The sequence below is a fragment of the Amblyraja radiata genome, chromosome 18 (assembly GCF_010909765.2).
Source record: "Amblyraja radiata isolate CabotCenter1 chromosome 18, sAmbRad1.1.pri, whole genome shotgun sequence".
NCBI classification, from domain to species: domain Eukaryota; kingdom Metazoa; phylum Chordata; class Chondrichthyes; order Rajiformes; family Rajidae; genus Amblyraja; species Amblyraja radiata.
This window is the reverse complement of record NC_045973.1, coordinates 14,943,860-14,957,264: the sequence shown is the minus strand read 5'-3', so window position 1 is coordinate 14,957,264 and position 13,405 is coordinate 14,943,860. Positions and strand designations below refer to the sequence as shown.

At 41.1% G+C, this 13,405-nt stretch overlaps 1 protein-coding gene across 6 annotated transcripts in view; it reads left to right on the top strand.

Moving 5' to 3' along the window:
* chl1 (cell adhesion molecule L1 like) overlaps positions 1-13,405 on the top strand; it is a 649,066-nt gene that overhangs the window by 135,817 nt on the left and 499,844 nt on the right. For all 6 annotated transcript variants that reach the window (XM_033036735.1, XM_033036736.1, XM_033036738.1 and 3 more), the window contains exon 3: positions 742-788. The gene's annotated coding sequence lies outside the window, so the exon portion shown is untranslated. The remainder of the gene's footprint in view (positions 1-741; positions 789-13,405) is intronic.

The following is a 13,405-nucleotide window of genomic DNA, read 5'->3' as shown; positions in this document are numbered from 1 at the left end:
TCCTCCCAAGATTCAAGATTCAAGAGAGTGTATTGTCATGTGTCCCAGATAGGACAATGAAATTCTTGCTTTGCTTCAGCACAACTGAACATAGTAGGCATTGACTACAGAACAGATCAGTGTGTCCATATACCATTATGTAAATATATACACACATGAATAAATAAACTAAACTGATAAAGTGCAAATAACAGATAATGGGCTATTAATGTTCAGAGTTTTGTCCGAGCCAAGTTTAATAGCCAGATGGCTGTGGGGAAGTAGCTATTCCTGAACCTGGTCTTTGCAGTCTTCAGGTTCATGTACCTTCTACCTGAAGGTGGCAGGGAGATGAGTGTGTGGCCAGGATGGTGTGGGTCCTTGATGATACTGCCAGCCTTTTTGAGGCAGCGACTGCAATAGATCCCCTCGATGGAAGGGAGGTCAGAGCCGATGATGGACTGGGCAATTTTTATTACTTTTTGTAGTCTTTTCCTCTCCTGGGCACTCAAGTTGCCGAACCAAGCCATGATGCAACCGGTCAGCATGCTCTCTACTGTGCACCTGTAGAAGTTAGAGAGAGTTCTCCTTGACAAACCGACTCTCCGTAATCTGCTCAGGAAAGTAGAGGCGCTGATGAGCTTTCTTAATAATTGCATCAGTGTTCTCGGACCAGGAAAGATCTTCCGAGATGTTCTGATTTTTTGTTTCCTTTTAGATATTACTCCTATTAAATGTTTTTCTTGTATTTATATCTTACAGTATTGGAATGACTGAAGCCTGAGTTAGTTTGGTCAGAAGCTGTTAGGGTAAGTTTCTTTATCTCTATTTTAAATACAGATGAACAAAGCTTTGGACATGCAGTTTTGGCAAACTTCTCATTGAATGTCTCGTGCTTTTCATAAAAGAATTTGCTGTAAATGTTGAATTGATTATACTCTGTCTTAACAGCAAAGAATAAATTACCTATTTCTCTCCGGGGATGAATAAAGTTTTATCGTATTGTATTGTATATTATCGTAAATACCATAGTTTGATGTTCAGATATCAAAGATTTTAATTTGTCCTTAAACAGATTTGAAATGTAGAATTATTAGGTATATGTATGTTAACCTATTAATGCAACACTAATAATATTCATCATTCCAACCGTTCACCATTTTTGTTGAGTGGTTTGAGCCTGGTAGAGTCAGTGAATGAAGAGGTGAGATTGATGCAAGATAAATAAACATGCATTACGGGTATGTAATATACTATGAGTTTTGACTGACCTAATGTTGTGAGAAAAATAAACACAACTTAGCAAATAATGAGTCAGTGGGAACTCAGAGTACAAAATACAAAAAAGTAATCTTAATGTACAAATCCGTAGTCAAAATAAATTAAAACACGGTTTCATGAAACAACCCAATTATAGATTTTTCTACAAGGAAATAAAACAGAAATACATACTTGAGGAACTCAGCGGACTGTCGAAAGAAGGGTCCCGTCCCTAAATGTTTATGGCCGACTGAGTTCCTCCAGAACTTTTCCTCATGATTCCTGTATTTGCTCTGTCTCTGAGAAATGTTGATTCTGTTCATGTTATTGAACAGAATGGGCCAGAATTCTGCAGGTTTACCAATTTGAAAAGGATGAATGAGTAAATAGATGTATGTCATCACCAACATAAGGGCAAAATGATATCTGACGATTATTTATGTGGGAAAACTGAGTTGTCGTCATCAATAAGTTAATTCCATTTCTCTTGTTTCTTGTCTAATCCACTGGCTTGTAGTACCACCATTATTTATGTTTCAGGTGAAAAGCAGTGACATGCTTATTTTCAGCTAATCACACTTTGCGATCGGTCACATATTTGTCAGTTGACACTTGTACAACCATTAATCATGTTAACATTTTGACAGTCAAAACATACTTTACAAATTCCAGATCATTGATAATTTAGCTATTCCCACTTCATTTTTTTCAAGGACAATGCTTTTTATCTGGAACTAACGGAGTTGATTAGAAAATGAATATAATTAGTCATGTGTCGACCAATGTATTTGGTTATCGTGCTACTATTTTAGGTAACCTTAATGCGTGCACATTAAGAATACATAATTGAAAATAATACTTTGTTATTCAGCATTCAAGTTGATGAGATGTACAAAGGTTGCATGTTGTGTATTGTAACATAGTTAAATTCCATCAAAATGTCTGTCAGCTGCTTCAGCCCATTCACTTGAAGTCTGAAAGTTTCCATGAAGACAGTGACAATGTGTTAGATTTTTCTGCAATGTTGTACATGATATCATGTTTTAATTTATTTATCTGGACAAAGATGAACTTAGTTATAATCTATTCTGATGTGATCAACCTTCTTGGAAAGATTGAAGCATTAATCAATAATGGATTAGTGATGCACAACAATTTTGGTGAGAGGGTCAAATACTTGCAATAGCCACTTAAAATAAATATTTTTTGCTTTAACCTATTGATATTTTTTCAGCATTTTTAAATAAACAAATGTAATTTTTCCTGCCAGCCCCACTTCGCACCTTCACTGTTCCACTCATTGCTGCTCTCTGCCTCCTCACTGTTTTGTTACTCCTTGGACTATTTTATTATCCATATCGTTCATGTTCCTTTCTTGCCAGACCTTTGCTCATCGGTACAGTGCTGCAGTATTATACAACAGAGAGACCTGTTCCCCAAGAATGTGCCAAGGTGTCATACAGTGGCGGATCTGTGTACATCAGTATTACCCAGTGATAGATTGGTGCCCACCTATACTGTACCCCAATGTTATACAGTGCTTGATTTATGCTCACCAGTACTGTATCTCGTGTTATACCATAACAGGCCTGTGTCCCCCCCCAGAACTACTTCTATGTTATAAGGCATTTTACCAATTGGTGTTGAGTATTTGTGTTATATAATGCAATTTCTCTGCCCATCGGTGCTATGCTCCAATGTTACAGAGTGACAGATCTGCGCCCAGCAGGTATTGTACCTATTTTGCTATAACATATAACATATAACAATTACAGCACGGAAACAGGCCATCTCGGCCCTACAAGTCCGTGCCGAACAACTTTTTTCCCTTAGTCCCACCTGCCTGCACTCATACCATAACCCTCCATTCCCTTCTCATCCATATGCCTATCCAATTTATTTTTAAATGATACCAACGAACCTGCCTCCACCACTTCCACTGGAAGCTCATTCCACACCGCTACCACTCTCTGAGTAAAGAAGTTCCCCCTCATGTTACCCCTAAACTTCTGTCCCTTATTCTGAAGTCATGTCCTCTTGTTTGAATCTTCCCTTTTCTCAAAGGGAAAAGCTGATCCACATCAACTCTGTCTATCACTCTCATCATTTTAAAGACCTCTATCATGTCCCCCCTTAACCTTCTGCGCTCCAGAGAATAAAGACCTAACTTATTCAACCTTTCTCTGTAACTTAGTTGTTGAAACCCAGGCAACATTCTAGTAAATCTCCTCTGTACTCTCTCTATTTTGTTGACATCCTTCCTATAATTGGGCGACCAAAATTGGACCCCATACTCCAGATTTGGTCTCACCAATGCCTTGTACAATTTTAACATTACATCCCAGCTTCTATACTCAATGCTCTGATTTATAAAGGCTAGCATACCAAAAGCTTTCTTTACCACCCTATCTATATGAGATTCCACCTTCAAGGAACTATGCACGGTTATTCCCAGATCCCTCTGTTCAACTGTATTCTTCAATTCCCTACCATTTACCATGTACGTCCTATTTTGATTTGTCCTGCCAAGGTGTAGCACCTTACATTTATCAGCATTAAACTCCATCTGCCATCTTTCAGCCCATTCTTCCAAATGGCCTAAATCACTCTGTAGACTTTGGAAATCCTCTTCATTATCCACAACATATCTTGGTATCATCTGCATACTTACTAATCCAATTTACCACACCTTCATCCAGATCATTGATGTACATGACAAACAACAAAGGACCCAACACCGATCCCTGAGGCACCCCACTAGTCACCTGCATCCAACCCGACAAACAACCATCCACCATTACCCTCTGGCTTCTCCCATTCAGCTACATGTTGAATCCATCTTGCTACTCCTGCATTTATACCCAACAGTTGAACCTTCTTAACCAACCTTCCATGAGGAACCTTGTCAAAGGCCTTACTAAAGTCCATATAGACAACATCCACTGCTTTACCCTCGTCAATTTCCCTAGTAACCTCTTCAAAAAATTCAAGAAGATTAGTCAAACATGACCTTCCAGGCATAAATCCATGCTGACTGTTCCTAATCAGACCCTGTTTATCCAGATGCTTATATATATTATCTCTAAGTATCTTTTCCATTAATTTGCCCACCACTGAAGTCAAACTAACAGGCCTATAATTGCTAGGTTTACTCTTAGAACCCTTTTTAAACAATGGAACAACATGCGCAGTACGCCAATCCACGGGGACTATTCCCGTTTCTAATGACATTTGAAATATTTCTGTCATAGCCCCGGCTATTTCTACACTAACTTCCCTCAATGTCCTAGGGAATATCCTGTCAGGACCTGGAGACTTATCCACTTTTATATTTTTCAAAAGTGTCAGTACTTCTTTTACTTTGAAACTCATAGTATCCATAGCTACTCTACTAGTTTCCCTTACCTCACATAATTCAATATCCTTCTCCTTGGTGAATACCGAAGAAAATAAATTGTTCAATATCTCCCCCATCTCTTTTGGCTCTGCAGATAGCTGTCCACTCCGTCTCTCCAATGGACCAATTTTATCCCTCGTTATCCTTTTGCTATTAATATAGCTGTAGAAACCCTTTGGATTTACTTTCACCTTACTTGCCAAAGCAACCTCATGTCTTCTTTTAGATTTTCTAATTTATTTCTTAAGATTCTTTTTACATTCCTTATACTCCTCAAGCACGTCATTTACTTCATGCTGCCTATAATTATTGTAGATCTCCCTCTTTTTCCGAACAAGATGTCCAATTTCCCTTGAAAACCAGGGCTCTTTCCGATTTTTACTGTTTCCTTTCAACTGAACAGGAACATAAAGATTCTGTACTCTTAAAATTTCCCCTTTAAATGTCCTCCATTTCTCTTCTACATCCTTCCCATAAAACAAAATGTCCCAGTTCACTCCTTTTAAATCATTTCGCATCTCATCAAAGTTAGCCTTTCTCCAATCAAAAATCTCAACCCTAGGTCCAGTTCTGACCCTCTCCATAATTATATTGAAACTAATGGTATTGTGATCACTGGACCCGAAGTGCTCCCCAACACATACCTCCGCCACCTGTCCCGTCTCATTTCCTAACAGGAGGTCCAACACTGCCCCTCCTCTAGTAGGTACCTCTATGTATTGCTGCAAAAAACTATCCTGCACACATTTTACAAACTCCAAACCATCCAGCCCATTTACCGAATGTGTTTCCCAGTCTATGTGTGGAAAGTTGAAATCTCCCACAATCACTACCTTGTGCTTACTACTAATATCTGCTATCTCCTTACATATTTGCTCTTCCAATTCCCGATCCCCATTTGGCGGTCTATAATACACCCCTATAAGTGTTGCTACCCCTTTCCACTTCTCAGTTCCACCCAAATAGCCTCCCTAGATGAGCCCTCCAATCTATCCTGCCAAAGCACTGCTGTAATATCTTCCCTGACTAGTAATGCAACACCTCCACCTCTTGCCCCTCCAATTCTATCACACATGAAGCAACGAAATCCTGGAATATTTAGTTTCCAATCACAGCCCTTCTGCAACCATGTTTCACTGATCGCTACAACATCATACTTCCAGGTGTCTATCCAGACTCTAAGCTCATCCACCTTTCTTACAATGCTCCTAGCATTAAAATATGCACATTTAAGAGCCTCTTATTCTCTGTTTATTTCCTTTTTTTTCTTTCTCCTCTTGTGCCCGAGTGCTTCCCTTTTCTGCTTCCTGCCTCCCATTCTGTCTACTAGCTTTCTCTATTTGAGTCTTTCGCCCCAACCGTTCTAGTTTAAAGTCTCCCCAGTAGCCTTTGCGAATTTCCCCGCCAGGATATTGGTCCCCCTCGGGTTCAAGTGCAACCCATCCTTTCTGTACAGGTCCCACCTTCCCCAAAAGAAGTCCCAATGATCCAGAAACTTGAATCCCTGCCCTCTGCACCAGTCTTTCAGCCACGCATTTATCTTCCACCTCGCTCCATTCCTACTCTCACTGTCGCGTGGCACAGGCAGTAATCCTGAGATTGTTACCTTTTTGGTCCTTTTCCTTAACTCTCCTCCCAACTCCCTAAATCCTCCCTTCAGGACCTCTTCCCTTTTTTTACCTATGTCATTGGTACCTATATGTACCACGACCTCAGGCTCCTCTCCCTCTGATTTCAGGATATCTTGGACGTGTTGAGACACATCCGAGACCCTGGCACCAGGGAGGCAGACCACCATCCTGGTCTCCCGACTGCGTCCACAGAATCGCCTATCCGACCCCCTAACAATAGAGTCCCCAATTACTATTGCCCTCTTCTTTTTGTCCCTACCTTCAGGAGTAACAGGGCCGGTCTCTGTGCTGGAGGCCCGTCCGCTCTTGCTACCCCCAGGCAGGCTGTCACCCCCATCCGTACTCAAACAGGAGTACTTATTTGCAAGGTGTACCGACATTGGAGTACTCACTCGTCCCTGCCTCTGCCCATTGCCCTTCCTAACTGTGACCCAGTTTTCTGTCTCCCGTGGTCTTGGAGTGACCACCTCCCTGTAACTCCTATCTATGACCTCCTCGCTCTCCCTGAGCAGACAGAGGTCATCGAGTTGCTGCTCCAGGTTCCTAGCACGGTCCCTTAGGAGCCCCATCTCGACGCACCTGGCGCAGATGTGGACGTTTGGAGGGCACTCAGACTCCATGACCTCCCGCATCTGACATCCAGAACAGTAAACTGCCCTGGCCCTCATTCTCCCCCTTGTCCAAATACAATAAAACCTTACCCGGGATACAAGTCAATCAGCTGCTTCCTCTAGTCCGTTCGACCAATCAGAGGCTTCCACCAGACTCCTTCTCTGGAAGTGAGATGGAGGCTTACATCCACCATTTCAATAAACCTGACTGTAGAGCTGGAGAGGGTCCTGGTAATGGGCTAAAAGACTGGATTGGCTCAAACGACTTCCCTGGATCTCTCAGCCCTTGCCCCTGACTCAGTCGGGTATCTGGTATTGGGTGGACTCGAGGCAAAGCCAGCAATCCAAAGTCTGGATCGGGCTTTGCTTTATGAGACTCAAAGGCTGTCATGATTCTGAGTGTAGACTGGACAGATCCATACCATCTATTGGTGGTTATATTGGCTGGAAATAGACTCTCCATAGTTCATAATTTTATTGACAAAGGTGGTAACACAGGGTCTTCACATTTTGATTTTTGCCACCTTTATATTCCTGAACCTATTATAGCTGTAGTAGGCATATGCTATTAAGGTGCTCTATATTGATATTTGTACTTTCAAGCTCTGGACCAGCGTTCAAATGTGGACATCTTGGTTTGCTATTGCAAAATGTTTCGGGAGAAAGTTTCTTCTGTCTTCAAAGTTCATAATAGTCAGAGCTTATTGATTGTTTTCTAAATTTAATTTCCCTTAAAACTTAATCATGTTGCAATTATAATCCATGCAATCGACTTCAAGTCATTTGAAGGAACTATGTTGCAATCTTTCTGACGGTATTGTGTGTCGGCATTGTACCAGCACTTGTTCTGTAAAGTGCCAACTGTTTTGCAGCAGTTATTTATGTGTCAAGAGCAATTTTGATTTAGTTGGCATGAATTATTTTTGTGATCATACCTTGTGAATCTGAAAGTGTATTCGGGGGATTGTATAAATTAAAATGGGGAAAAACCCCCAAATTGAAGCAGCTAATCTAAAATAATAGAGGGTCACAATCACACTACCATTCAATGTAAATTCATTCAACTTCTTCTTTCTGCACAATGTTCACAAGATATTGTGCAGTTCCAAATATATATTTCATTTGTTGCTCTGCCTGAATTGATTTCAAACAAAAACACATACTCAAATACAAAGCCTCATTTGTAAATCTGTGCTGCTCACTTCCCTTTCAGCCTCTTTGACGATTCCACTTTGCCTTATCACATGTCTTATATTTACAATACCTTTGGCAGTCCCTTGGAAATGATTACTTGCATCCTTTGCAGTTTAGTGGTTTCAGAGGTGGATAATGAAATGTGGAGTTGGGATTCTTGAGGTAACTTGCTCATGCCGCCTACTCAGGGCTAATGAATGGCCTCAAGGTTCTCGATAACATTTGCTTTCTCAATTTATGTAAAGCAGCTACTTGGAATATTTTTCACCCTCATGACCAGTATTGCTATTGAAATTTGGCAGCAAGCCTGGTATACTTCTGGCAGCAAGGCTGCAATGATTCCAGTGAGGGTAGTATTACTTTGGCATGGCCCTAACAATGTTTGAATGATCAAGAATGTTAGATTATCTAATTGGAAGCCAGTTCATTATTTTTCTGAAGATTAGCTACCCACAAGTGCTCCAGTTCTCCCCATAAACATGCCATCAAGCTTTGCTTGCAACATTAATCTTGCTTTATAGTTCAGGACTAATTAACAAATTATGCTTTGGGTTAGTGTAGGTGGAAAAATAGATGATCTGTCATGAATATTTCTGGAGACGGGTTATGTGGGAGGCGAGTTTGATGAAATATTGAGATAAAATATGATTGCACTGAACGAGATGAAACTATGTGGGAGGAATACCTCAAGGTAATGATCATACTCACCTTGGGTTTTGTTGCTTTTTTCCTTTTCCAAACACAGTCAACCTGGTTCCGATCTTTGCGAGGATGATAGAGTCATGGAAATACAGCACAGAAGGTGGCCTTTTGGCCCCTTGTGTTCTGACTGGCCACAAAGGATCACCATCTAATTCCACTCCTTCTCCATAGGTATTTAGAAAAGTGATTGGAATTTGTGGGGTCTGGTCATGGTGGACATAGGAAGTGAAATTATATTTAAAAATAACTTTCGACGCTGGAAATCTAAAACAAAAGCAGAAAATGCTGGAAATACTCAAGGTCAGGCTGCATCTATGAGAAGAGAAACAGAGTCGACGTTTCAGGTTGGCCATCCTTTGTCAGATGACCCTGGCCTGCTGTGTATTTCCAGTACATTCTGTGTGGACGTGGAAATGAAGTGAGAGAATTTAGAACACGAGTCACCATTTAAAAATAAGACATCCATTTAGGACAAAGATCATGCAAATGTTTGTCCTCTTGGAAGGTCATGAGTCTTTGGCAGTCTCTCCTTCCAAAGCAGCAGGTTGAGCAGAGACTGAATATTTTTAAGGCAGATAGGGTCTTTGAAAATCTACTGCTTGTAGATCGGAATATGGGAGTGAGATTACAATTGGATTAGCCATAATCCATTTGATTTGTTTCTTAGATAGAAAGAAGCACATACTTTCCATAAAACATTAAAATCATGCCATGAAATAATATTTGTGGAGTGCTGTACTCTGGTACATATAATTTTTCTTTGTCTATCATTTATCATTGCAGTGATCGGATTAGTTTGCAGCATCTGCGACAGAAGTGGATGTACTCTGGGTCTTGACCAAGCCTTAGAAGCAGTTCAGAGGAAGGTCAGAAACCCCAGGAATAGCCAAGAGGGAGGCCAGGGATCCAGAGGTCGGGTGTGGGTTGAATAATCTGCCCATCGTGACAGAAAATAGATTTTTCAGGAATCACAATTTTAGTAACATCACAATTTGCACTTCATTATAACACTCCAGCAATGCAACCTCCCCCCCCCCCCCCCCCCCCCCCCCTCCCTATGTGAGAGGAATACTCAAGTATTGTCCCTCACATCAACTCTCCTTAGTTTTATATTGCTGCTTATCGACAGCAAGCATCACCTTGAGGTTGACAGTTAACCTAGCAGCACACCTTTGGGATGTGTGAGAAACTAGATCAGTGGATTGAGACCCATCTGGTCACAGGGATAACATGCAAACTCACACAGAGAGCAGAGAAGGCATTATCAGGACTAAGCTCTGTACCACCTGATGTCTGATTGAATCAGACAGTAGGTTCATGACGGCAGGTATAATCAAAGACACCAATGAGTCCAATTTTTGTGCAAGCTATGGAGTCCTAATTTCCATGCATGGTAATAAAATGAATGTTCAGCAATATGCACAGGTCTTCAGTTGCTAACAGCAGCAGATGCCTGCCTTTGTATTCAGTAGTTATCCACTAATGAAGCAGGGGCGAAAGCAGACCATGTGGTAGCTCCAAGCTCCTGAAATTCATTTGTCAGAAACCAGCAGAGTGAGCAATTTTAGTTATGGAATCAGCATTACCAGGCTACTTCAGGCTGAACAACCTTTGGAAACAAGCCATAGTCTGAATCCTCAAATAATTCAAATAATCTGTGCAGTATGAGGATTCGTGTTTAGTACAGTGGAAGTATAGGCGATCTTGATTAGATATAGGCTGAACACTGATTTTCCGCCAACTGATGGTTGGCCCTGTCCTCTAATCGGGACAAAATCATCAGCGTACTTTAAAGCCCCCGCCCCCCGAGAAGACCCCCCAAAATCATTGGCGCCTCGGCCGTGTGAGGGGGTGATCTCAACCTCATCGGCACTTCCATGACGATCAGTGGGTCAAATCTGCCTCCTGCGGCCGGGGCTCTGGAACTCCATTCCGCCCAGTGCTGGCAGATCCGTTCCATTAGCCGACCTGCGAGGCTGACTTTACCAGTTGGTATCTCGGCTCCCCAGTACCATTTGGACCCCTCTCGGAGACCCACGTGGGGGTGGGCACGCCTGTCCTACCGGGTTTTCAACAGATTTGAAAAATCTCAGGTCAGCGATGGGTCGACCCCCATATTACACTTTATTTTCAGCATTTTTTTGTGGTTATACATCTGTGCAGCCATCATTAACATTTCATATTTTAAACCTGCATGTAATTACCTTTAAAATTTCCAGACCCTGTACGAGCATGAATATTTGTAAATATTCAATGTGAATTATTTGTTGAGCAAATTACAAATGTTGTTATGATCTTTGCTGGAACTGGAAACCTAGGCCTGTTTTAAATTCAATGTTTAATACCAAATACATCTTTTTTTTCTGTCATCTATATTTTACTGCAGGAAGCCTTTTGTGCTTAACGTTTTATTTTTAGAAAAACAGATTTTTCTTGAAGTAAATTAAGATTCACTGTGAGAAGAGATTAAAGCTCTTAGATTGCCGATCTGTGTTCATAGTTTTCAATTATTTACTATTCTGTAAAGATTTTGTTCGGAAAACATCCAACTAGAATTCATCAATAGGGAAAGGAATTTATTATGAGAATGTAGATCTTGAGTAGGTATGGGATTATGGGTACAATCCAGCAGTAATTTGTGTTCCCTTTCAGTCCTGATCTTTCTTCAGTTATCAGTAATTCTCATTCTAATGTTAAGAAAATCCCAGCATACAAATGTTTAATGAAGTCAGGTCTGGGAATTTGGGTGTTAACTATGATTCCAAAGTAGTTTATTTTTCTCACACAAAGTACAATTACAGCTCACGGCTTCTTTAGCTGTGCTCATTTTACACATTCACATCAGATCATCGTTTGTATGTCCCTGGGAGCCCTAACCATTTGGACAAAAAATCATGTTATCTTTCAGTGTGTGAACTGAAAAACAGAAATTAAACACAATGGGCTTTCTAAATTTACCTCTTGTTGCCAATTAAGATTTTAAAGATGTGCATTCAATTTCTAATTAAAAGGATGGATGAATGTGGATTTGATGATAACACCCAAGTTTTACAGGATTAGATAATATCATTTGAGAATTAGATACTCTATGTTTAGAAACATAGAAACATAGAAAATAGGTGCAGGAGTAGGCCATTCGGTCCAAACCAGCACTGCCATTCAATATGACCATGGCTGATCATCCAAAATCTGTATCCTGTTCTGGCTTTTTCCCCATATCGTGTGAACCCCTTAGCCCCAAGAGCTAAAACTATCTCTCTCTTGAAAACATTCAGTGAATTGGTCTCCACTGCCTTTTTCCACAACTCTCTGGGTGAAAACGTTTGTCCTCTTCTCAGTCCTAAATGGCCTACCCCTTATTCTTAAACTGTGACCCCTGGTTCTGGACCCCCAATATCGGGACATTTTTTCCTGCATCTACCCTATCCAATGCTCTAAGAATGTTATATGTTTCTATAGATAACCTCTCATCCTTCTAAATTCCAGTGAATACAAGCCCAGTCGACCATTCTTTCATCATATGTCAGTCCTGCCATCCCGGGAATTAACCTGGTGAACCTACACTGCACTCCCTCAATAGCAATAATGTCCTTCCTCAAATTATGAGACCTAAATTCCACACAATACTCCAGGTGCGGTCTCACCAGGGCCCTATACAACTGCAGTATTACCTCTTTGCTCCTAAATTCAAATCCTCTCACAATGAAGGCCAACATACCATTGGCTTTCTTCACTGCCTGTTGTACCTGCATGCTTACTTTCAGTGATTGATGTACAAGCACAACCAGGTCTCCCCATCTCCTAATCTGACACCATTCAGATTCAGATAATAATCTGCCCTCCTGTCCTTGCCACCAAAGTGGACAACCTCACATTATCCACATTATACTGCATCTGCCATGCTTCTGCCCACTCACCCAATATAGTGTATATATTCCAGGAAATCCTCCTCCACAGCACTGTTACCAATTTGGTTGGCCCAATCTACATGTAGATTAAAGTCACCCATGATAACTGCTATACCTTTGCTCCATATATCCCTGATGTTCTGCTTCATGCTATCCCCAACCTTCCTACTGCTGTTTGGTGGTCTGCATACAACTCCAACATGCGTTTTCTGCCCTTTGCTATTTTGCAGTTCTACTCATACTGATTCTACAGCATCCAAGCTAATGTCTCTCCTTGCTATTGCATTAATGTCCTCTTTAACCAGCAATGCCACCCCACCTCCTCTTCCTTTCTGTCTATCCTTACTGATTATTGAATACCCCTGCATGTTTAGCTTCCAGCCTTGGTCACCCTGGAGCTATGTCTCCGTAATTCCATCTATATCATATTCCTTAACTACTAACTGCACATTCAATTCATCCACCTTATTTCAAATGTTCCTGGCATTAAGGCACAAAGTTTTCAGGTTAGTTTTTATTATCTCCCTTCTACCTTTTGCTTCTGTCCTCCTTTTATGGCCCCCTGTCTCCTTGCATTGGGTCTCATCCCCCCTGTTAGTTTAAACATGACCTTTCCTACACTCTCTTTCCCGTTAGCTGCACGGATACGCGTCCACGTTGTTGACTCCACCCCCCACTTTTTAGTTTAAACCCACCCGTGTAGCACTAGTTAACCTGACTGCC